Below are 24,233 nucleotides of genomic sequence, written 5' to 3'. Positions count from 1 at the left end.
AAGAATTCAAAGAATTGAAATAATTCGAAGAATTGAAAGAATTCGAAGAATTTGAATAATTCGAAGAATTGAAATAATTCGAAGAATTTGAATAACTCGAAGAATTGAAAGAATTCGAAGAATTTGAATAATTCGAAGAATTGAAAGAAATTGAATGAAATTGGAGAATTTGAATAATTTGAAGAACTCTAAGAATTGAAAGAAATTGGAGAATTCGAAGAATTCCCATAACATGAATAATTTCAAGAACTCGAAGAATTTGAAGAATTCGAAAAATTGAAAGAAATTGGAGAATCCGAAGAACTCGAAGAATTCCCATAACTTGAAGAACTTATACATTGGCATAACCTATTATACACGAGCAAACAAAACAAAACAAGATAAAACAAAATAAAATAAAATAAAATTGAAAAACAATAAATGGAACTGAAATAAAATACCACAGAGTCTGTACACCGAGTCTATAATCATCGAACCATTCTTGAATCAAACTCGTAAAAATATTATCACACCGTTAACCCTATCCAGAACAGCTAACAACTATATAAGGTGTCCGGACACGTACAGGATCGATTACTTAATTATCCAGCGGGACGCTTAGGCAATCGCGGTTTCGTATCCGTCACGAGCGAACGAAGTCTCATGAAGGTGGGCGGGTACCCGGTGTTCCCCGAGAGCCATAACAATTCTCATTCGGAAATGATCCAGCTAAGCATCGCCGGAGTTCCGGACACGCGTGATCACGGCTATCTCTTATCGGCGAGGCGGACAAGCGGAAGCGTTCGCACGGTGGCGTTCGCGCGAGCGTAATCGCAGTTTGAGCGCGCGAAATGCCGCCTTTTGTAATTGCCAACAGGCCAATCTAAGTGACGAACGGCTGCGCGCGGCCTCGCGACCTCATACCGCCACGGCCATAATCATTTCATACACAATAGTCTCGCGTACTCCGCGAGGGGCGCAGAAGAACGGAACAGCCCCGCGCCTCGCGGCGAGAGTAATGGCCGCAATTTGTAGCTACTCCCGCATTCCAGGGCACCCGGTGCACGCGTGACCCGTGAATTTACGCACGTGCATAGCCCCGGTTGATTCTTCGACACCCCTCGACACCCCTCGCCTACTCCGCCGCCGCACCGGCATATCGCTCTCCTTTGATGCAACGCGAAAATATGGCGGCCGTGCGCGCCCGCGCGCGCGTTCACCCTCGAATCAAAATTCGATGAAATTTATACGCAGCTTGGTGCTAAATGTCTGATATTTAGACCGTCGGTTTTCGGCGTTCGCGTCGCGGCGACGCGTGACGCGCGTTCAAATGCATTTCCGGGCGCTAATGATCGGACCGCGGATTTTACGCGTCCGCGACGAAAATTGTTACGGTTATTTTCAACTCGGTGGGATCATTAAAGGAAGCGAGACATTTTCGAACTAATTTGCGCTTCTTAAAATTCACCGAGGCAATTTTCATTTTGCACAAACGCGTGTTGCATCACGTTGCATTCTTAATTCGGCTAGCAATCGGTTTCGTGGACGTTTCGCGTGATCCGAAAGCGCGGATTTTACGCGTTTATGGTAAAAACGAGTAGATCAGATTATAAACAGCGTTAATATTCAGAGAATTTGAAGATACTGCTGCATTCGGCGCAGCGCAGAATGCTGAATGCAATTCAATGCGAGCTGAAATAATGTTAACATGATTTTTATTTTGTTCATCGAACGTGGCATGTTCTGCTTCATTATAATTTAATTGGTTATGATACTGACTGCAATATTAGTTGTAACATTAATAAGGTTCATTAATTCTTAATTACCGTTAATTTATGTATCAATAATATTCTATTGTCTCAGTTCTTATTGTTCGTTCTATTTACTGATGCGTATTCAATATCGTGAAGTAAATTATCATTTTTAAATTAAATCTTACGCGTCAAGACTGCGAATTGTTGCATTAACAAATTCGACACGCGTTGTTAATAAAAACGAGCCGTTACTGCGATGTTTAATTCGTTTTTAATCTCAAGAATAACGAGAACAACGAATAATCCAGCAACAAGAAAACACGTATTTTCTTCGCCGGCGTTCATAAACATTCAGAATTAATAGAAAATAATAATAACAACAATATCGTATTATTTTCCAACGTGTGCTCGAACAATCTGATTAAACGCGCGTTATCACAGCCGACGCCATTATAGCATCAGTTTCTACCGCGAATAGCATGATTTTAACGCGCACTGTCACGAGTCGCGTGCTGAAAATAGAAACAATCGACGCTGGTCAATTAACGCGGCGCACGTACACGTTCGTCGCGTCGATCGCCCGTTTTTTCGTTCATGTTTTTTAATCGCCCCGTAGTCAAGACAGTGCGCGTCTGTCTCGGCGACGTCGCATAATAAATATTAGCGATTCTTCAATCGGAGCAGAACCGTCCCCCATTTGTTAGCGGGGGCCGGATAAGGGTGACTTACGCCCCGTATTTGAATAACAGATTTCTCACGCTCAATTATATCGGAATCGAGCAGGGCTGATTGATTAGCTCCAGAGAGGCAATATTAAACGTGCCTCCGCATTTCCGACGAAGGCGCATCAATTCCTTTCGAAAAATAATTGAATTTTATTGGGAACGGCGCCGCGATTCGAGCCGCGGCGCTTCGGCCATTTATGCCATCGTCGCGATTGATTCTCGTCGAATACTACGGCGGACCGATTGGATCTCGTTCCAAGGAATTAATCGCGATCTAATTTAATCGCTGGTTGCGTTTCGATTGCACGCACTGATTCAAGTGTTTCGTTTCGCCTGCCCCCTAGCCTGACTTTGCCCCCTAGCCTGACACGCTGTACAATTGCTGTCGTGTGGCACTTTGGGGGCAAAGCAAACCACAAAACTCCTTACACGGACGCGGAGTTAAGACTGGGTCTTCCGTACCCAGCCTAATGAACGATGAGCGAAGGCGGCGATTTACCCACGTTCGGACCCCTCGTAGGTGTTCCGTCGAGGGGTAGGTACTAAATTTCTTGTGTATGCCAGATCTGGCGAGGAAACGTATCTGCGCCACCTCCGCGGTGGCCAGATTCGCAATAAATGTTTCGTTTCGCCGATTTTTCGAAGCCGTGGAATTTTCTTCGAATTTTCACGAGAGTTCGGGAATCTCCGCAGAAAGAACAAGCGTATTAATATCGACACGCTTAATATTATTAACTTTTGTTTGTGTACACGTTTTCGTATGTTTCGTGAACTCGTAGACGTCGTGAAAATAAATGAATCTGCATTCGACGCAACGCGATCGACGGACCGCGGATTTTTACGGAAAATAAAACCGGTTCGCGCACATTGTCTGCAGTAGTCTGAAATTCTTTAAATGTTCATGCTGTTTTAACCTTCGGATTATCAGGAATTCTCTGAAATCCGATGCTCGTCGCATCAAAAACGCGATCGAGCTCCCATTAAAATTGTATTCAGCGTTCTTCGCCGCATCGAATGCGACAGAGTATCTTTGATTTCTCTGAACATCAACGCTGTCTAGAATCCGACCAACACATTTTTACCATAAACGCATAAAATCTAGGTATTTTATTGTATACTCGGGTGTATAATTATTCCCGCATCGGGGCTCGAATGGAATTTCTTGGAGGATTCAAAAAGTGACCGTGTCGCGCAGCTGTGTGCGATCGGTGCTTTTAAATAATTTACGGGGCCGTTTAATCGAGCGGGAGGTCGATAGATTCGGCTAAAAAGGGCTGGAGGGTCCGTCGCCAGTTAACAAAATGGAAGGGAGCCCGGCCGGACCGGAAGCAATGGACATTGGAAACGACAATGCGAGATACAAGGATAGCAGCGCGTGTGCTCTTGGTATCGGCCGGAGCCGGGAGATAACGTTGACGTAAGTTATGAGTCAAGTAAATAAAGGAACTAATAGGCAACGAGAGACACACAGGGAAAAGCTCTCGCCACGGTTAAGTAAAAAAACGCGCGAAAACTCTGATCGCGTGTGTTCGACCGGCGCGGCGATCCGATGCGTTCTCCTCGCGCGCGGAAATTCGATCGGCCGTACGCGCGATCCGCCGCTGCGAGAAGCTAGAAAACGTGCGCTAATTACTACTGTTTCAACCCGTCCGTCGCCGCCGGCCTTTCTTCTCGGCGATGCGGGAACAGCGGACAACTTTTTTGTTTTCGAAAAAGTCGCGCGGCAATTTTCCGATGGCCCGCCGCTGATCAGAAATTCCGAAACTTTCCGGCTCGGACCCAATTTTCGAACGGAGCGCCGGTCGGAACGAACGGCACAGAGCTTGTTCATGGTACAGATAGCGTTAATACAGCCGGGACCGCGGAAGACGCGCGGGGTGCGCGAAAAAAGCGGGCCGCGCAAGCATAATAAAAATTTGTTCTTGCAAGCTCGGTTTCACGCGGAACGGAATTTAATTATCTCCGGGAACGAAGCTTCGAAGGAGAGAACGAAAAAAAGCCTGTTACTTCGTATTCGCCGTTTATTTTTCACTCGTGGAACACTCTCCGCGCCCCCCCCCCTCCCTCCACCCTCTGCCAAACCACGGGGTTGGGAATTTCGTTGCAACGAACTGCGCTATTTATCTATTTACAAATCGTTCCGGCTGCATCCGCGATGTTTGCGGGAATTAGGGATTCATGGCCGGCCGAATATATCGACGCCCCTTCCTCCCCTCCCCGCGTTTAATGATTTGTTTCCAATGGGAATATTAGTAAGCGACGAATAATATTTGCGCGTCGTAAAAGTTTCGGAATCTCGAGCGACTATCCGGCGCCGCACCGTATCCCGTCCGCTATGCAATATTAATGTCGCCGCGTCATTTTAAAATATAAACACTTTGCCGCGCTGTCTGAATTATTCATCGGCCCCCGCGCGTTTGTTATCTGTTCGGTTTATCATAACGCCTGACCCGCATTCCCGAGCGCCGCACGAAATCATTAACCTTTAGGACGACTCCGTTCCGCCCTTAAACCGTGTACGACTATACAGGGTTTCCCATGATTATGTTAACAGCCGGTAAGGAATGATTCCTGACGTCATTTGGAGCAACTTTTTCCTCGGCGAAAATGCAATCCGCGGCTTCGTTTACGAGTTATTAAGGAAAAACACTGACCAATCGGAGAGCGAGTACGGCAGACGCCCCGCCCTCGCGACCACCGCCGTTGCGTCAGACTGCCGGCGCGACGCGGCATTGGCTGCAGGGGCGGAGCGTCAGTCGCGCGTGATCTGTCATTGGTCAGTGTTTTTCGTTAATAACTCGTGAACGAAGCGGCTGATTGCATTTTCGCTGAGGAAAAAGTTGCTTCAAATGACCTCAGGAACCCCTTATTTCCTGGAAACGCTATAATTTTGAGATACCTTGTTTATATATATTTTTTCATAAACCTAGTGTTAAAATAAAAACTGAAAGATCAGTTTCCATAAAATCGATTACGTTTTCGACACTTCTACGTTCTGCGAATCGTTATAAAATTGAGTAGATATAACAGATTAGCGTGTAACTTAATTCTCAAGTCACTTAATCGAACGCTGAGAGTATAGGCGATGCCTTTAACGAAAGAGAAAATAATAGAAAACGTGCAGAAGAGTGAAAAAACATTTTACACAGGAAACAGAAAAGATTTTCAGCTCTATTCCGTGCAAAATCCCTCGTCAAAGAGCCCTTTCGAGCATAAAGTACGCCGATTAAGCAAATCGAAATTGAAATCTCGAGCTCGCGTAACGTCTGCTTACCGAATAATCTTGAAATTCCGTCATTAATGTTTCCGATATAGTCGTAACCCTTTCGTCGAACCTCCGTGTTCTCTCGAGTCGTCTGTTAAAAATCGCAATTAAACGTTTCGATGTGGAGCGTTTTATTCCGAGAAGCGGCGCGCGATAACACACCGCCTGGAAACGTACGGGAATTATTTTTCCAGGATGGCGAGCACAATAGCAGTTTCCGGTTGACAGCGTCAAAATTTTGCCGACGTGAATTAGATTCCCCGGGAAATAAAGAAGCAGCCGTCGAAGCGGCCTTTGTCGCTGTAAAGTTCGAATGCGTTGTCGCGTGATGGCGGGGCATACGTGGGAAGGTTTCGAAAACTTTTCGCCGGTTGGCCGCTCACGGAGAGCGAAAAGTTATTATTCCAATCAATTTCTCTCGGAGCAGTAACACACAACCTGTTTAAAGTTCGGTGAAACGAGGTGAAACTACAAAGGTCGATGGCGCGAAAGCGTATGCCGGGCTAATCCAACTTCGACAAATCTGCCGATGCAGTACTGGGAAATCAACTTTTCCCGGGACCCGACGACCGGGCGGCTGTGCCCGATTTTTCCGAAAATTCTGTTAACATTTTCTTCGACCGCCTGCAACTTTAATGCGAGCCAGGCTTCCCGGGCATCGCCGCCGGCTACCCATTTTCTTCCGCCGCTTCGGCAAAATCGGGGGGGGGGGGGGGGGAGAACGGAACTACAGGCAAGTTTTGTTAGTACACGAACTTTTTGTCCGATCTATAATTTATACGCCATTTTTTGGTCAATGTTCATGCTCGGGGACTCGCAATGTATGCGCTTTTTAAACGCAAGGAGGAAGATAGAAGTTGTCGCAGTGTTATCGATGCGGTGTAATTTTTTTTTTGGAAACGTTTTAGTGTGCAGTTTATAATTTTTACATTGTTTTGAATTGTTATGTTCAGAGACTCACAATGTGTGAGCTTTTTAAATGCAAGGAGGAAGATAGAAGTTATTGCGGTATCGTCGATGCGGTGCAATTTCTTTTGGAAACGTTTTAGTGTGCATTTGATCATTTTTACATTGTTTTGAATTGTCATGCTCGGAGATTATTATTAAATGCAAGAAAGAAGATAGAATAATATGTGCAGTAGTATATTGCAGTATATGCAATGATCGATACAGTGCAATTTCTTTTGGAAACGTTTTAGTGTGCAGTTTACAATTTTTACATTATTTTGGAGTGTCATGTTCGGATAATCGCTCTGTATGTATTTATTAAATGCAAGAAAGAAGATAGAATAGCATGTGCAGTAGTATATTGCAGTATGCGCAATGATTGATGCAGTGCAATTTCTTTTGGAAACGTTTAAGTGTGCAGTTTATAATTTTTATATTGTTTTCAATTGTCATGTTAAGATTCTCGTTCTGTATGCACCTATTAAATGCAAGAAAGAATATAGAATAGTATGTGCAATAGTATATTGCAGTATGCGCAATGATTGATGCAGTGTAATTTCTTTTGGAAACGTTTTAGTGTGCAGTTTATAATTTTTATATTGTTTTCAATTGTCATGTTACGATTCTCGTTCTGTATGCATCTATTAAATGCAAGAAAGAATATAGAATAGTATGTGCAATAGTATATTGCAGTATGCGCAATGATTGATGCAGTGCAATTTCTTTTGGAAACGTTTTAGTGTGCAGTTTATAATTTTTATATTGTTTTCAACTGTCATGTTAAGATTTTCGCTCTGTATGCACTTATTAAATGCAAGAAAGAAGAAAGAAATTATTGCAGTATGTGCAATGATCGATGCAGTACAATTTCTTTTGTAAACGTTTTAGTATACAGTTTACAATTTTTACATTGTTTTGAATTGTCATCTTAAGATTCTCTCTCTCTCCTCTCTCTCTCTCTCTCTCTCTCTCTCTCTCTCTGCATGCACTTATTAAATACAATAAAGAAGAAAGAAATTATTGCATTATGCGAAATGATCGATGCAATGCACCTATTTCCGAGAACGCATCATCGTGCAGTTTATGATTTACGAATAATTTTAAGTCATCGTTTCAAGAGACCAACGCGCTGCACGCATTATTCTCTAAATGCAAGAGAAACGAACGAATTACCACATCGCGCGCCAACGATCGACGCGATGCAACTTTTTTCTTTTTTTAACAGAAACATGAACGAATCGTCCGGGTCTGATCGGATAATTGTCGGCGATTTATATTGTTTAACGGAGCGGCTCCGCGAGCATCGGACTCCGCCTCGGAAATACGTATTACGAGGCGGAAAAGCCTGGCCGGAGGGCGCAGACGGGATCCGTCAGATCGCATAAAATCTTCATAACAAATCCACGAATTCTATGATCGAAATTCTTTCAATTCCGCAGACCGCGTGGAGAGTGGAAGCGACTGACGTATGCGCGTTCACGCACATGCATAATGCAGGTGTACAGCTGCTTACCGGGAAAACGGAGGAGAGAATCTGTCGGTCGGCGTTCCCGTGAGTCCGCGCAATAAATTCTTTAATCCGAAGATCAAACTCCGTTAAAATTGCAGCAGCGACGGCCGATCTTTAAGACAAACAGAATGAATACGGCGGCGCGAGGCGACGCGAGGCGACGCGAGGCGAGAGTTCACTCGACCAAATACGAAAATCGCGCGAACTCCGCCGATGCAACCGGACCGTAAATCCTTGGGCCGCTCCTGCACGCTCGCCAAACAAATAGCCAACTTTCTTTTTTTACGGCGGAACTTCGGCTTCTCCTTTCCTTTCTGCTTTTTCTCCCCCCTTTTTTTTTATCTCGTCCGGCAGGGCGGAGAGTCGTAAATCATGGATAAGTGAAAATCTTACGCGGGAAAACACCTGACGCGCTTCGGGAAACGAAAGGAAAATTTCGATAAACAAATCTCTGCTGGGGCTCTGCAAGGGTTGCATCGCGGGAGCTGCATCTCGCGACGCTGCAGAGACGTTTCAACGTTTTGTATACTGACTTTTTCATGCAGCTTGTTGTTCGTTCCTTCGCGTTCTGCCGGTTTCGATGGAAGAACAAGCTTTATTGTAAATGCACGAGCTGTGCGGATTTACGGCGAAACTGGCCAAGTGAGATGCAAGATAGTTAGACGACGTTGCAGGGATTTAAGGGCGTGGTTGCAATTATTAACTATTAATTGAATTTATTTCGCATTGCGATCCCGTTTCTTGCGGAAAATCTGTCGCATCGGAACGTGCAGTTTACTTTGCAGATAATTCTGCAACGGATCTGAAATACTGCAGCTTCGAAATTATTTCAATGTTTGGACTGTGAGAAGGATTAAGTTTTCTTCCGATATAGCACTCGCCTTGCGATTTATTTCTGAGATCTTAAATGAGAAGATGCATCGAATCGCGACATTTTTGTGTCGCAGAATTTTCAAACTGAAACTTAAAAATTAGCATTACTGTCGAGACCCAAAAATCGGAGAGTAGAATTCGATCGTTCTAAAACATTGTTTTCTGTATTAAGAATTTCAATTAAGCCATTAAAAATTGTTACGTCGCGTTTCAAAATAAATTTATTAATCAAATTTGTTTACATTTGAAGAACTGTTGAAAGGATAACTGTTGCAGCTGGGTTATGTTATATAAAATGGAAATATAGTGGGTTAGAATAACTATATTAAATTCCGCGTTCATTTGGCTTCGAGTGCAAGGGGTTAAAACTCGACGTCTTATTTCCGAGCGCATGAAATTACTTGCTAATTGCATATTTTTCCGAGATGAAAATTATAGGAGAAAACAGCGCAGAATTGAAATTATTAGGTCGTTCGGAAAGTTGTTTCGTTTCTCAAAAAAAAAAAAATTCGTTTTGTAAGCTCGTTAAAGAAGCACGTGATTTAGCGAACGACGGGGCTTCTACGAGATAAGATTTTGAAAACACCAGAAAAATGTCGTTTAAAGGTTCTTTTTTATAAAAAATTAAATAAAATTATTATATAATTATATTTATTATTATTATATTAATTATATTAATATTATTATATTATATATATATATAATATAATATAATATAATATAATATAATAAATATATTATATATATTTAATATTATATATATATATATAGAAATTTTTTTACTTAATTATATATAATCAATATAATTAATATAATAATATCTGTATAATATATAATATATATATTATATATATATTATTATATTAATTATATATAATTAAATAAAAAATTGTCTTTTATTTTCTCGCGAAAGAACGAAACAACTTCCGGAACAACTCGACAGATCAAACTATTACGAAAGTAACGCGCGAACTGCGCCGAGTGTTCGTTAAAACATCGCCGAAGTACACGACGAGGTATTCCGTCGAAATTGCGGCGGAGGCACGAGAAATCCGACGGGCAGGCATCGCCGTCGCCCTGAGTGCCGGTAAGGAGATTCAAAGATTTATGTGCGAGCCATCGGGCGCGAGTGTGTTAACCCCCGCGGTAGACAAAGCGTGAAAGCGGCTTCGACAGGTAGGAGCCAGCCAGCCGCCGCAAAAATCTCGTGCTCCGTTGAAAAGGAGCTGCTAAGCGTCCCGGCGTTAGGCGAATCCTCCCTGCAAACCGAGCCGACGACCGCAACACGGTTAACAGGTTACCGAGCAACCTCCGCGGGGTCCCGGTGTACAATCAATCTCCCGGAACAATTGCCGGCAAGCATCGCCGGACAAAGGGAGGCAATAAATCAGAAAACGAGAGTCTGGATCTGGCCGGGAAATCGGGGATAAAGTTGCCGGGACGGTGTTTCACGAACTCCGCCTAAATAGTAACGAGATTCGACGCGTACCACCGGTAATTGACTCTGTCAATTGTGATCAAGACTCGACCGATTCTGCAAATTATGAAACTGTTCGATTAAACGTGTTCGCAACGATAGTTTTCACCGCGTCGATCATCGTTTCTATTCTCTCTCGTTTTCCCCTCGTTGAAACGAGAAACGAACGGAATTATTTATTTCGCTTGAATTTTTATCGTGCTGCGTTAGGTTTTCACTTTCGTGCGCATTTATTTTTCTGCAGAAAGCGAGAAAAACAGAGGAAACGAAAATTAGATGAAATTAGATGGAATGGTGTATACATGGCGAAATATTTTTATTATTATATTATTATTACTTGGTTATTATTGTTATTATTATATTATTATTACTTGGTTATTATTGTTATTATTATATTATTATTACTTGGTTATTATTGTTATTATTATATTATTATTACTTGTATATTATTGTTATATTATTATTATTTGTATATTATTGTTATTATTATATTATCATTACTTGTATATTATTATTATTATTCTATTATTACTTATATATTAGTATTATCATTATTATTATTAATATTATTATTATATCGTTATTTTTAATATTATCGTTATTATATTATTATTACTTATTTCCTCTCTATTTCCTTTACGTTTCTTCATCGTTTTCCCCGTTTCTTTCATTCTTCGAATTTTTCTATTCTCTTTTCCATCTTTTTGCTTTCAATTCATTTTTCTTAATTCTTTGTTTCTTGATCTCTTTTTTTTTGAGGTTACGTATAAATGCTACCTTCACGTTTATTCACCAAAAAAGAAAACCCACAATTCCATATAGGTTCTTTGTGATTCTGAAAAAAAATGTTTCTCTTTCATTAATCCAATTTCATTAATAAAACGATCGTCCCCTTCGCCGAGCAACGGCATACGGAATCGTATCCGCCGTCCCCCAAATCGTCCATTTTTCTGCACAATCCGAGCGTCAATTAGAGAGGAATTTACTGTATTCCGAGAAAAAGAAGAGGCAACGCTAGTTCAATTACATATAATACTTTGCGGACCCAGCTCGTACGCGTCGCTCATTCGGGGGGATGATTTAGGTTCGCCGCAGCGACACGACTTCCTCCGAAGGCTGCTGGCTGGCTGGTCGTCGTCAGGGGGTAGGAGAGGGTGGGCGAGGGTGAGTCATGGCAGCAAACGGAGCCCCGGTGTACGTAGATGTAATTACATGGAAAAAATTCCGGTCAGGGCCCGGGCGAGCGTTCTCGTTGTTGAGTTAGGAGTCGCGTTGTATGGCGTGCCCCGACTTAGAAATTGGCCGGGCCAATCACCCCCAACCCACGGCGGCCTTTCCCAATCACGTGGCCGCATTGCTGCGGCTTTCCTTCGGGGATCGTCCCACCGAAATCTCGACGGGACAATCAGGAATCACCGGCACGCTCCTGCCAAATTGCGTGGCCACTTTTAAATATTAACCCCGTGCGCCCCGCTTTACGTCGCTCCGCGGAGAGCCGCCGCCGCCGCCGTCGCCCGACGAATTCCGACCGGAAGTAATGTGTATCCGTGGATCGTAGCTTCGGTCGGCGGGCCATCGATACGCCGAAGAATCGAAACAACGTCCCCCGGCGACCACGTTGCGCCGCAGCCGACGAGCCTCCGGCCCGATTTCGACTTTTATCGACGGAACAGGAATACGCGGCTTCTCTTCTACTACGAGAATCGTAGTTTTAAGCGATTTCACGGGCAACTGCATGTCTCGCGGGTGTGAGAGAGTGAGAGAGAGAGAGAGAGAGAGAGAGAGAGAGAGTTGTCGATATGTTTAAAGGATGATTTTATCTCTTTCGATGGATTCGCTGGGTGAAAGGGATGTTTTATTGAGCGGTGCACTTGTTTGGAGATTTTATTGCTCTAGGGATGTTTGCGATGGAGCTTGGTACGATATTTATTTTTTGTAGATTTTTAGTTATTCGGATTTGTTATTTGTGAATGGTTTGTTGCAATATTCGTATTTATTATTTTTATAATTTTTTTTGTGGGTTTTGTACGTTGGGTTATAGTTGCAGTCATTTCTCCCGGAAATGCCAAATTTCGGGATGCTGTGAATTTCCTTGTGCTAGTGCTACGCCTTTGTAATTTATTGCTACGTCGATGCTATGAGTTCAATCTTCGTCGAATCGTATCACGTGGTCTGCGAATTGCCTTTGAATTGTGTCACGTGGCATCTGAATTGCCTTCGAATTGTCTTCAAATTGCCTTCTAATTGCTTTCGAATTGCCTTCGAATTGCTTTCAAATTGCCTTCGAATTATGTCATGTGTCCTCCGAATTGCCTTCGAATCGTGTCACGTGGTCTCTGAATTGCCTTCGAATTGCTTTCGAACTGCCTTCGAATTATTTCATGTGCCCTTCGAATTGCCTTCGAATCGTGTCACGTGGTTTTTGAATTGCCTTCGAATTGCTTTCGAATTATCTTCGAATTGCTTTCGAATTGCATTCAAGTTGCTTTCGAATTGCCTTCTAATTGCTTTCGAATTATCTTCGAATTGCTTTCGAATTGCATTCAAATTGCTTTCGAATTACCTTCGAATTGCTTTCGAATTGCCTTCGAATTGCTTTCGAATTATCTTCGAATTGCTTTCGAATTGCATTCAAATTGCTTTCGAATTACCTTCGAATTGCTTTCGAATTGCCTTCGAATTGCTTTCGAATTATCTTCGAATTGCTTTCGAATTATCTTCGAATTGCTTTCGAATTGCATTCAAATTGCTTTCGAATTATCTTCGAATTGCTTTCGAATTGCATTCAAATTGCTTTCGAATTGCCTCCGAATTGCCTTCGAATCGTCCCAAAAAATTAGAAATAAGTTTCGAGTCCTACTCCAAACATTTCTACGAGAAATTACTGTCCATAATTATTTCGCCTTCAAAGTAATGCAACTTCGTGTAACCAATGGCTCAAAAAATAACAGCTCGAAGGGATTTGAAACAGGGCACTCTGTGCACGTGAAGTGTACATCAGGGAATGCTCGAAACGCAGAAAAAAATGCGTCGAAATTCTTGCCAAAGTCTCTAGCTGCAGCCTATCGTGATCGAAATGTTGCACGAGTAGTTGTTTTCGTTTTCACGGTTCTCATATAGCTAGTTCGAATGTCTATGCGCACTCTACGTTTATTTTTGTATAGGATTCGATTGTGCCCTTACAAGTGCCGGTTCTTTTTCAAAGTGTTCGCAGACGGTTGAAACGTTGTACACGATCAGGTTTCAAATGGCTGCCTGTGTGACACGTTTCTGACCCTTCTAACCGTCACTTGCGTCAATATCGTTTAATTCGACTACGTTTCAGCGGATCGAACGTTTCCTGTCGAATCAAGACCGCTATTTATACAGTATCTTTGTGCATTATTTATGTGGTAGCTTTATAGATTATTTATACAGTAGCTTTATACATCATTTATACAGTACCATTACGCGTTATTTATACGGCACCTTTATGCATTATTTATACAGCACCTTTGCGCGTTATTTTTTTCTTTTAAAATCAACCGTAGAATATGGCTGTATATAATTGCAATGCGATTTTAGAGCGCAACCAGAGATTCTAGAAAACGTGAAACGCATTTGTGAATGCGAATTGCGCCGAGTAATTTCTCCAAGTATCTCATAAATCGTTTTCACTCGAGTTCTTAAAAAATGATTCGAGAAGAAACCTTCATAAAATTAACTCTCTTCACTGTAATTTTTAAAAATTCATCCACCAAAGAAGACATTTGTATAAAAGTACGCAGTGTAAGTAAATGTTCGAATCGAAGCGAGAAATTTTATCCTTCGCCTCTAATTTATAAAAAGTACTCCACGAGAAAACAGAAGGACTATATTTTTATATTTTTATATTTAATATATTTATAATTTTTAATTCACTGTCTATCTACGATGTGAATCGATTGAATTAAAAATATCTCTATTTGATTTCTATCACAAGAAATATTAGAATTAAAGCACGGAAATTTAGCCATCGCTTGAATATCTAAAAAATCTGTATCTCATGTACTGAAATATTGTAATATTGAAATATTGATAAATTGAGATATTGGGATATTGAAATATTCAAATATTGAAATATTGATATACTGAAATATTAAAATATTGGAATATTGATATATAGATATATTGATATATTGATATTTTGAAATATTGAAATATTGAAATATTGATATATTGATATATTGATATATTGATATTTTGAAATATTGAAATATTGAAATCTTGGAATATTGGAATATTGGAATATTGATATATTGATATATTGAAATATTGAAATATTGAAATATTGAAATATTGAGATATTGAAATATTGAAACATTGAGATATTAAAATATTGAAATATTGAGATATTGAAATATTGAAATATTGAGATATTGAAATATTGAAATATTGAGATATTGAAATATTGAAATATTGAGATATTGAAATATTGAAATATTGAAATATTGAAATATTGAGATATTGAAATATTGAAATATTGAAATACTGAAATACTGAAATATTGAAATATTGAAATATTGAAATATTGAAATATTGAAATATTGATATATTAAAATATGGAAATATTAATATATTGATATATTGATATACATACACACATAGTCTTCCCCGAACCGCGCGCTATCGAATGAAAAATCAGCGAGTTCGTTTCTTGCCAAAAAAATCGGTGGATTCCGCGCATACGTGACAGAAATGTTTACGGGCGACTCGCGCCAGCACGATTAAAAGAATGCGAAGCGAAGAAACGTTCGTTCGCGTTACCAGGGTCGGGGATCCATATTTTGCAGGAAGGTTCGCCGAGCGGCCAGCACGGGGAAAAAGCTCGCGACAACAGAGGGGAAATCAAAGCAGACGTATGGACGCGTTCGAATAGAATCTCTGCAGTCTTTGCGACGTAATATACAAATTCACGCTCCAATTCGATTTGCTCGCAGCGAGCCGGCGACGCCCTTGCCAACGCTGTACCATCCGCGTTGTCAAACGTTCCGAAAGAGCCGGAAGCCCAAGATCAATGTGGCCTTTGAGCCCCTTTGTTTTATCGAGCCCTCGACCGCCGCGCGCGCGGCTTTTATTATTTAACCGGCAAGGCATATCGAGAGACATTCGTGACGAAGCGTTTGATATTTCCGATCGCTAGGAGAATTACGGTGGAGGGGAATGGCGCGGGTGCGAGTTCTATCCGTCGATCCCGGGGAGTTAATGGATTCGTTATGGCATAAATCCCGCGAGATCATTCGCCGGCCTGATGAAAAACTGGCCGCTCCGGCCGTTTCCATCCGCTCCGCGTGTAACGAAGACACATATTTTTCGGCGCTTTCCAGCCGATTTAATCCCTTCGCGGAATGTCGAATGAGGATTAACCACCTCTTTTAAATGCATACGTTGTTTTGTATTCAAAGCGCCGGGACGACGCGAATGGAACGCGCGCGCCGCCGTCCCCAAGAAAATTATGAACTTTGACTACTTCCGGCGGGCCGCGCGCGCGAACTTCATTCAATAATTCAGCGTTACCGCGATAAGAACGGATTGCCTGTCGTTATTTATCTGGCCGCCGGACGGATCACGCGCGCGCGATTTTATTCCGCGATTACGTACCCCCTGGTCCCGTTGATTTCTGCTTTATTCGGGGGAAACGTTCGAGAGGTCGTGTCGAAAAACGCCGAGATTTCTTGTTGATACGATTCGAATGAGAACACAGCAAGTTCTCCGGAATTTTTCTACGGCTTGTAAACGAAAATGGACAATTTCGGATATTTCGGTATATCAATATATTAATATTTCAATATTACAATATTTCAGTACATCAATGTATCAATATTTCAATAATTCAGTATATCAATATATCAATATATCAGTATTTCAATATTACAATATTTCAGTATATCAATGTATTAATATTTCAATATTTCAGTATATGAATATATTAATATTTCAGTATATCAATATATCAATATTTCAATATTTCAGTATATCAATATATCAATATATCAATGTATCAATATTTCAATATTACGATATTTCAGTATATCAATGTATTAATATTTCAATATTTCAGTATATCAATATATTAATATTTCAATATTTCAGTATATCAATATATCAATATTTCAATATTTCAGTACATCAATATATTAATATTTCAATATTTTAGTATATCAATATATTAATATATCAATATTTAAATATTTCAATATATCAATATATCAATATTTCAATATTTCAATATATCAATATATATCAATATTTCAATATTTCAATATATCAATATATCAATATATCAATATATCAATATATCAATATATCAATATATCAATATATCAATATTTCAATATTTCAATATATCAATGTATCAAATAATAAGAATAATTTAATTAAAATTCATTTTAATACAAAATAGAACGCTAAATATTACTGTCTCGTTGTACATGTCATAGATAAACTGCATACTTGGTGCATTTGTGACGACACCGAGTAAGAGAACCAGAAAACTGTGAACACAATAACATAATTTCAGAAAATTCTGCCGCCACTTTCGATTTCAATTGTCAATAATACATTTCCATCTTCCACGATACAATCAAACATTTGTCATTATATTCAAATCTATGAAAAATTGTGGCTAATTTATAGATTTTGACAAGATCGAAAAAACAAACAAAATAGAATATACGTGCATACATCGAAACAATCACCTTCTCAAATTCTGATTTTAATTTCTAAATTTGCACAGTATTTATAAATATTTCAAATTTACTTACTAAATCACTTATTAAGTTCCCTTATTAAAGAGAAACTCGCGTTCCCATAATTTCACGCGACAGTATTCTCGATCTCTATTTAGCAGAAAGATCCGGAATCCAGTTTGGCGGCCGGCTGAAATGCTCGCGCGGCGATAGCAGCGAAAGTGTTTTAATATTGAATAACGATTGCCGGGAGCCCTATTGTCAGATCGCGGAGCAATCTACGATTATCCAGTGAAAGGGGAACCGTGTCGTCGATATTGGCACGCGATCTATGAGCTGGAACGCATCAGACCGCCGCGGCGGATTCTCCAATTTCAAGAAATCGACGGCCCGCACTCGTAGACGCCGTATTTCATGGGGCTGCCAACTCGCAACACCTTCGAATATCGTCTCGATATAAACTACGCCGTGGAGAGGACGTGTTGCGCCCCCCCCCCACCCACCCCCCGGATGATTAGAAAACTTCGATTGCCAGATTACACTTCCCGAGATTTATGTGTTCTCCATAGAGCTTGATGTTGATCTTCCCCGGCGAGAATCCTCGCGCTTTCCTGGTGTCGCGTGCATTTTAACCTGTTACTAACCGCGGCGCCGTTTCGAAACTCATTTTCTAGTTTGTACAGGCGAGGAAAATATTTAACTTCGTCTATCGCGACGACGAAATTTCCGGCCGACACACACGCGCACACACACGCACGTGTGCATTTTTAAACGCGTTTAGGATTTTACACGCCGCCGGGAAAGTCGATTGTTCTTCGTTTCGGTGATTAAATCGCGACGGCGCGAACGCGCTTTCAAGCGCATTTTTAATTTACCGCATTCAAGAGAAACACGCGGGTCTTGCCTTTGGTATTAAAATCGCGGATATTAGTTTACTTTCGAAACACGTTTACGATATTATACGAATTCAACGGGTTAAATCATTTCGTTTCTGTTTTACTTGTTTTTCTTCCTTTTCGTTTCGTCTCGTTCGGCGGTTAAAATCGACAGAGTAAACGCACTTTTCGACGTATTATTTTTAATTCTTCTGTATCGAGAAATGAAACGTACACGCGGTCTCGTCTCTTTGGAATGAAAATCGCGTAGTTGGTTTAGTTTCAAACACGTTCGCGATTTTATAAATGAGAAAGAGAGAGAGAGAGAGAGAGAGGGAGAGAGAGAGAGAGAAAGAGAGAAAGTAAATAATTTTCGGTTCTCGGAATTAAATCGCAGAGTAAACGCGCACCCTCGCACAACATATTTAATTCTCCGCATCGAGAGAGACAGAGAGAGAGAGAGAGAGAGAGAGAGAGAGAGAGAGAGAAATAATGTAATCTTGTCTCCGGCATTAAAATCACGGAATAAGTTTACTTTTCAGACGCGTTTACGATTTTATAAATTCACGGGGGCAAATAATTTTCGTTCCGGGAATTAAATCGCGATGTTGAATGCACCTTCCAACTAATTTTATTCCGTACGTTCTACAAAATGGAGAAGCGCGAATCATTTTGTATGTCCTTTGATCCGCGCTTTTGTCTTTTGGCCAGCGTTTATTATTTCCAAATTGATTTGTAATTTTTTAGAGCGAAGAGAACACGCGCGTGCCGCTCGGATATATTTATTTTTAAATATGTACGTACAGGAATATTATTAATCGAGACACATAAATAATTGCGTTTCTGCGAGCGAAATCGCCGAGTAAATGAACCTTCAACCGTGTTTTTTAACTCCCTGCACACAGAGGGCCACGAACGACTTTGCCTTTGAAAATAAATATATTATGAAAATATATTTTGCGGCATATATCTATCTTCCGGTTAATTTTCAGTTTAATTTTCAGTTTTACGCATTAATGTACTGTTACGCCTGCGAACATGTGAGATTGCATAATAATATAATAATCCATTAATGTAATATACAATAATATATACACATATATATATTATAAAATTAAAATATTATATAATATATATAATATATATAATATTATATTATATTATATTATATTATATTATATTATATAATATTTTATTATTTATATATTATAATATATAATAATCCATTAATATAATATTATCGTTATAATATTGTTCGTTTATAATAATATTATCCGTTGGAAAGAAATTGTTTAGCAAAGCGCTCGACGATCGTGTTATAAATTCGCCAACGCCAAAAACTGATCGATTAACATTTATTTTTGAACCGTAAGCACCGTTAGACAGTCGCGGGGCGCATTCCAGCACATAAATCTTCGGACCGCTCATCTTCCTAATTAATCCAACGCGAATTAATCGGCAGGCAGAAATTCGAATTTCGCACCAATTATCCGGCGAGCGGTCGGTTAATAATTATAAAATAACTGCGGCAAAGCGGCCGCGTTGCGATCCGCGCGCCGATTACAGGGCCGCGTAATAAATCGTTCAATTAATAAAACTCATTAATAACGCGGCTCGTTTCGCAAAGAAGCAGCCGCTAATGGGCCGCGAAAGAATTCCCGTGCGTTTATAAGGGGAACAAATTCTGCGCGCCGCGAGGCGCGTTTTCTCTCTCTCTCTCTTTTTTTTTTATTCGCATCGGCGTACTTGTACATGGAAACTGACAAAAAAAAATCGGAGAGAGAGAGAGAGAGAACGAAAAAACCGAGAGAGCGTCGGTTTCGGAAAATCCTATCTCCGGAGCAGCACGTGACGCGTCTCACTATCTAAATAACGGGGGAATCGCGATACGGGAAAAAACAAGGGTGGTCGGTTGTTTCGGTTCGATTCGAGGCATTTTAATAAAACCGTCGCGCCGGCGACGCGCGTCCGATTCTCGTGCGCGCGCGCGCGCTCGCGGCGTATCGAATTATAATGCATTCGAATACCGAGTGATCCCCCGGTGCCAAGGAAATCTGAGATTTGTTACATCACAATACACTCCGGAGAGCGGTCGAAGTATCTCTTTCACCCCTCCCTGCCCTCCCCCCCCCACCTCATCCCCCTCAAATCAAAGGAAAAGCTTTTACTTCGCGGGGCATTCTATGGCGGGAAAATCCGTATAAAAGTTTTACTCCGTAGCCGGGCGAGAACACGTACGCGCCGCGAGACTCGATTTCAACGATAAAAAAAAGAACCTATAAAAGGTCGATTTAAAATTGGACGATAAAAAGTAAACATTACCTAAGATCGATAAAACGCGCTCTATCAGTCCGTATCGACGGGATCCCCGTTGATAAGTGGACTGTAGAGAGCATCTTATCTATCTATCGCCCTCTTCGATCTTATCGCTTCCGAAAAATACTAGAAACCTTTTGGATACTCAATTGCGACTGTCGGCGGAGTTATAGTGATTTCTGTGAGAAATGTTCGGAAGTCGGAATCGAAACGCGCAGCTCTGAGAATACTGAGTCGCGCTGAGATATAATTCAGTCAAAAAGGCACTTCTTTTATTTCTAATTTTTTGATGCGATTCGAAGGCAATTCGGAGGCCGTATGACACGATTCGAAGGCAATTCGGAGGCCACGTGACACGATTCGAAGGCAATTCGAAAGTAATTCGACGGTAATTCGAAGGCAATTCGAAGGCAATTTGAAAGCAATTCGAAAGCAATTCGAAGGCAATTCAGAGGCCACGTGATACAATTCGAAGGAAATTCTAAGGCCACGTGACACGATTCGAAGGCAATTCGGAGGCCACGTGATATAATTCGAAGACAATTCGAAAGCAATTCGAAGGAAATTCGAAGGCAATTTGAAGGCAATTCAAAGTCAATTCAAAAGTAATTCAAAAGCAATTCGAAGGCCACGTGACACAATTCGAAGGCAATTCTAAGGCCACGTGACACGATTCGAAGGAAATTCGGAGGCCATGTGACATGATTCGACGGTCACGTACTTAGTAAAGTAAATTCTCCCTAATTGTTGCTCAACGTGGACAATTTGGGAAGATGAGATACGATTATTCCAGTCTTGCGGCTCGTTTTTGTAGTTATAATAACTATAATAATTGATATATAATTATATTGATTATTATAATATATATATATATATATTTATTATAATATCGTTATTATTATAATATAATTATATTGATTAATATATAACGGTTGCCAACAATTATAAAAACGAATGTAAATTGATTACTTCCAAATTGATAATTTTTGTGTACAATCTGAGCATCAATTAAAGAGAAATTACTGTACGTTCCACGTGACACTGCGACAAGAGTTAATCTTCCGCCGGGTTCGCCCGATTCGATGTTGCTCAAAACGTGCGCGATGCCACGAAAAGAAACAACGAGCGTCGAATGTCTTCCGGGATCTCGTATTTTTGAAACACGCGAAACTATGGAAAAAGAAATATCTTCATTTTCCGCGATTTCATGTTTACCGAAACATCGCGGAACCGTGGAAAGAAATATCACGATTCGCTGCCTGCGATTTCCTATTTTTCGACCATCGCGAAATCGCGAAAAGAAACGACACCTGTGATTTTATAATTTTAGTCTCGCAATCGCGGTCTGCAAAATTCCTACGATTACTGTTTCTCGACGGGTCGAGCTCTGTTCTTTTTTTAAACAATTAGTTACGCTGCAATCGCTGTGAACACATGTATAAACGAATGAATTATTCGTTAATCGAATATTCGCGATACCAAGATGGTGTTTCGATGGGAAAAGTAATACAAAAATGCAACGTCGATCCGATGAGTCGAAGATGCAAGAAGTTTAATAAAAATACAGCCTCATAAATGCGATGAAAATACTGCTAAATATCGGCGAAGCCATAAAATGTATAGTCCGGGCATTAGACCGCGGGTGTTTACTCCTTTACAGCTGAATAAAACGCAATAAACCGACGATGAGAACGGGGAATCTCCTCGAATTTTGATGTTACTTAGAACACAAATGTCGAAACGCTTTGTGTAGAATAAATCAAAAGTGTATAATACGAAATTCGATTTCACGTCAACGTTGGGAAATTGATTTTTAATAACAGGAAATTGCAGAGACGGGCTGGGGCTTGGTAATTATGAGATCGCGGGGTTCCACAAGCCAGTGCATGCCTGTTTCCGTAATTTGATGAACATCAAGAAAGAAAGCAAAATTTCTTTGATCGACAAGAAAATTGCTTCGGATAAATAATCGAGCACTTTTTAACTTGGCAACATGTCGAATTTTTCCTAACGGAGACTTTCCTGAATGGAGACTTTTCTTAATGGAGACGTTCGCTTCAATGCGATTTCATGCCATGTTAATCGTATTTGTAAATCCATTGTAAAATCATCGTATTATTGTCCAGAAATACGATGGCATTTTTATCGGAATTAAGGGGACCAGGTGGCACGTTAACGAATCCGGTGAAAATGCTATCAAGTTTCGTTCAAATATGCACGTTTCCCTCGATTTTACCGAGAGTGCCATAAACCGTTAAAAATCCTCCAGTAATTATATTTACAGGATTACGATGTCAAGAGATTGAAAACTGCACCCGTTTTCACCAAAATCAATAAATCCCGTGGCTGTATCAGCCGTCCGGGGGAAAATACTATTAATATTTATGAATGCTTCCTTACTTGCAAGACCGTGCGGTATAAAGTTCAACAACCGAACGTGTCTTTTCACTTAAATTAATAAATCCCGGCGGCTACAATGTCTGTCAACAGGTGAAAATGCTGTTAATATTTATGAATGTTTTCTTCTGGTAATTTCATTTGCATAGTCAAGGATCTGAAATGGGGACTATTGTTTGAAAGTACACCCTCGTCTAGACGACAAATAAAATAATAAAAGGCAAACTGTAAGAGAGAGAGAGAGAGAGAGAGAGAGAGAGAGAGAGAGAGAGAGAGAGAGACTATAACAAGAGAGACTGAAGAACAGTGAGAATTAACATTAAGAAAGAAAGAACAATTGTATGCAAGTGGCTTTAAGTAAAACAGAGACTAACGAAAATAGTAAGGGATAACGTGTACACCCTGTAGAACTCAAGGATGAACACAGAACTGGTGTAAAAGAGTGACAATTGTAAGGCTTTACACCTGAACAAAGAATGAATCGAATGTAATACACCAGAGTGGTCAAACTATAATAAAAACGTCGGTATAAACCACGTTATTTTCTAACGCGATCACCTCCAACATAGCAGAGAAAAATACGAAGAATATTAACGAATGACGCAATGAACTCAAAATAATAGCGTAAAGAATGTAATCTTATTTTTGAAAGACGTCAATATACAGTGAGTCCCATAATTATATTAACACTCGGAACGAAATGATTCCTCAGGTCATTTGAAGTAACTTTTTCCTTAGCGAAAATGCAATCCGCGGCTTCGTTTACGAGTTATTAACGAAAAACTCTGATCAATGAGAGATCGTGCACGGCTGACGCCCCGCCCTCGCGACCACTGCCGCTGCGTCAGACGGCCGGCGCGACGCGGCATTGGCCGCAGGGGCGGAGCGCCGGCCGCACTGGCTCTCCGATTGGTGAGTGTTTTTCGTTAATAACTCGTAAACGAAGCCGCGGATTGCATTTTCGCTAAGGAAAAAGTTGCTTCAAATGACCTCGGGAACACACTTGCGGGTTGCGAGACATATTTATTTATCGAAGGCTCGGCGTAAGCTGTTTACAACATCCTATCGCCTTTGTCTAAACTAAACTAAACATCGCGACGTATGAAACGATCTTCTCGTCGATCGCGTCTCACAAAATCTTCTCTACAAAACCCTCGCGCAAAAGGAAAGAAAAAAAACGTCCAATGTAATCTAATCTCGTCCAAATGAATAGACGTCCGATCGTCCAGTTGGCGAACAGTCGTCGAGAGTGGAGTGTCTTTCCCGGGGACCGTCGAATATTATAGGAGGCGCGTTTTACGTCCGATAAAAGTTTCATAAGTAAACGGATCAGGCCGGCATAGGCGCGTTAAGAACGGAACAGATATCGAAACGAATCCTACACACGGTTCTGCCTCGATCCCCAGA

The 24,233-nt window shown here is 40.7% G+C and overlaps 1 protein-coding gene across 1 annotated transcript in view; it reads right to left on the bottom strand.

Annotated features, from left to right (window-relative positions):
- Positions 1-24,233, bottom strand: part of LOC117225986 (uncharacterized) — a 341,074-nt gene that overhangs the window by 181,999 nt on the left and 134,842 nt on the right. The gene's annotated exons all lie outside the window — the stretch shown is intronic.

This window comes from Megalopta genalis, chromosome 11, assembly GCF_051020955.1.
Source record: "Megalopta genalis isolate 19385.01 chromosome 11, iyMegGena1_principal, whole genome shotgun sequence".
In the NCBI taxonomy this organism is placed as follows: Eukaryota; Metazoa; Arthropoda; class Insecta; order Hymenoptera; family Halictidae; genus Megalopta; species Megalopta genalis.
The sequence above is the reverse complement of the archived record's forward strand: the minus strand, read 5'-3'. Positions and strand labels throughout refer to the sequence as shown.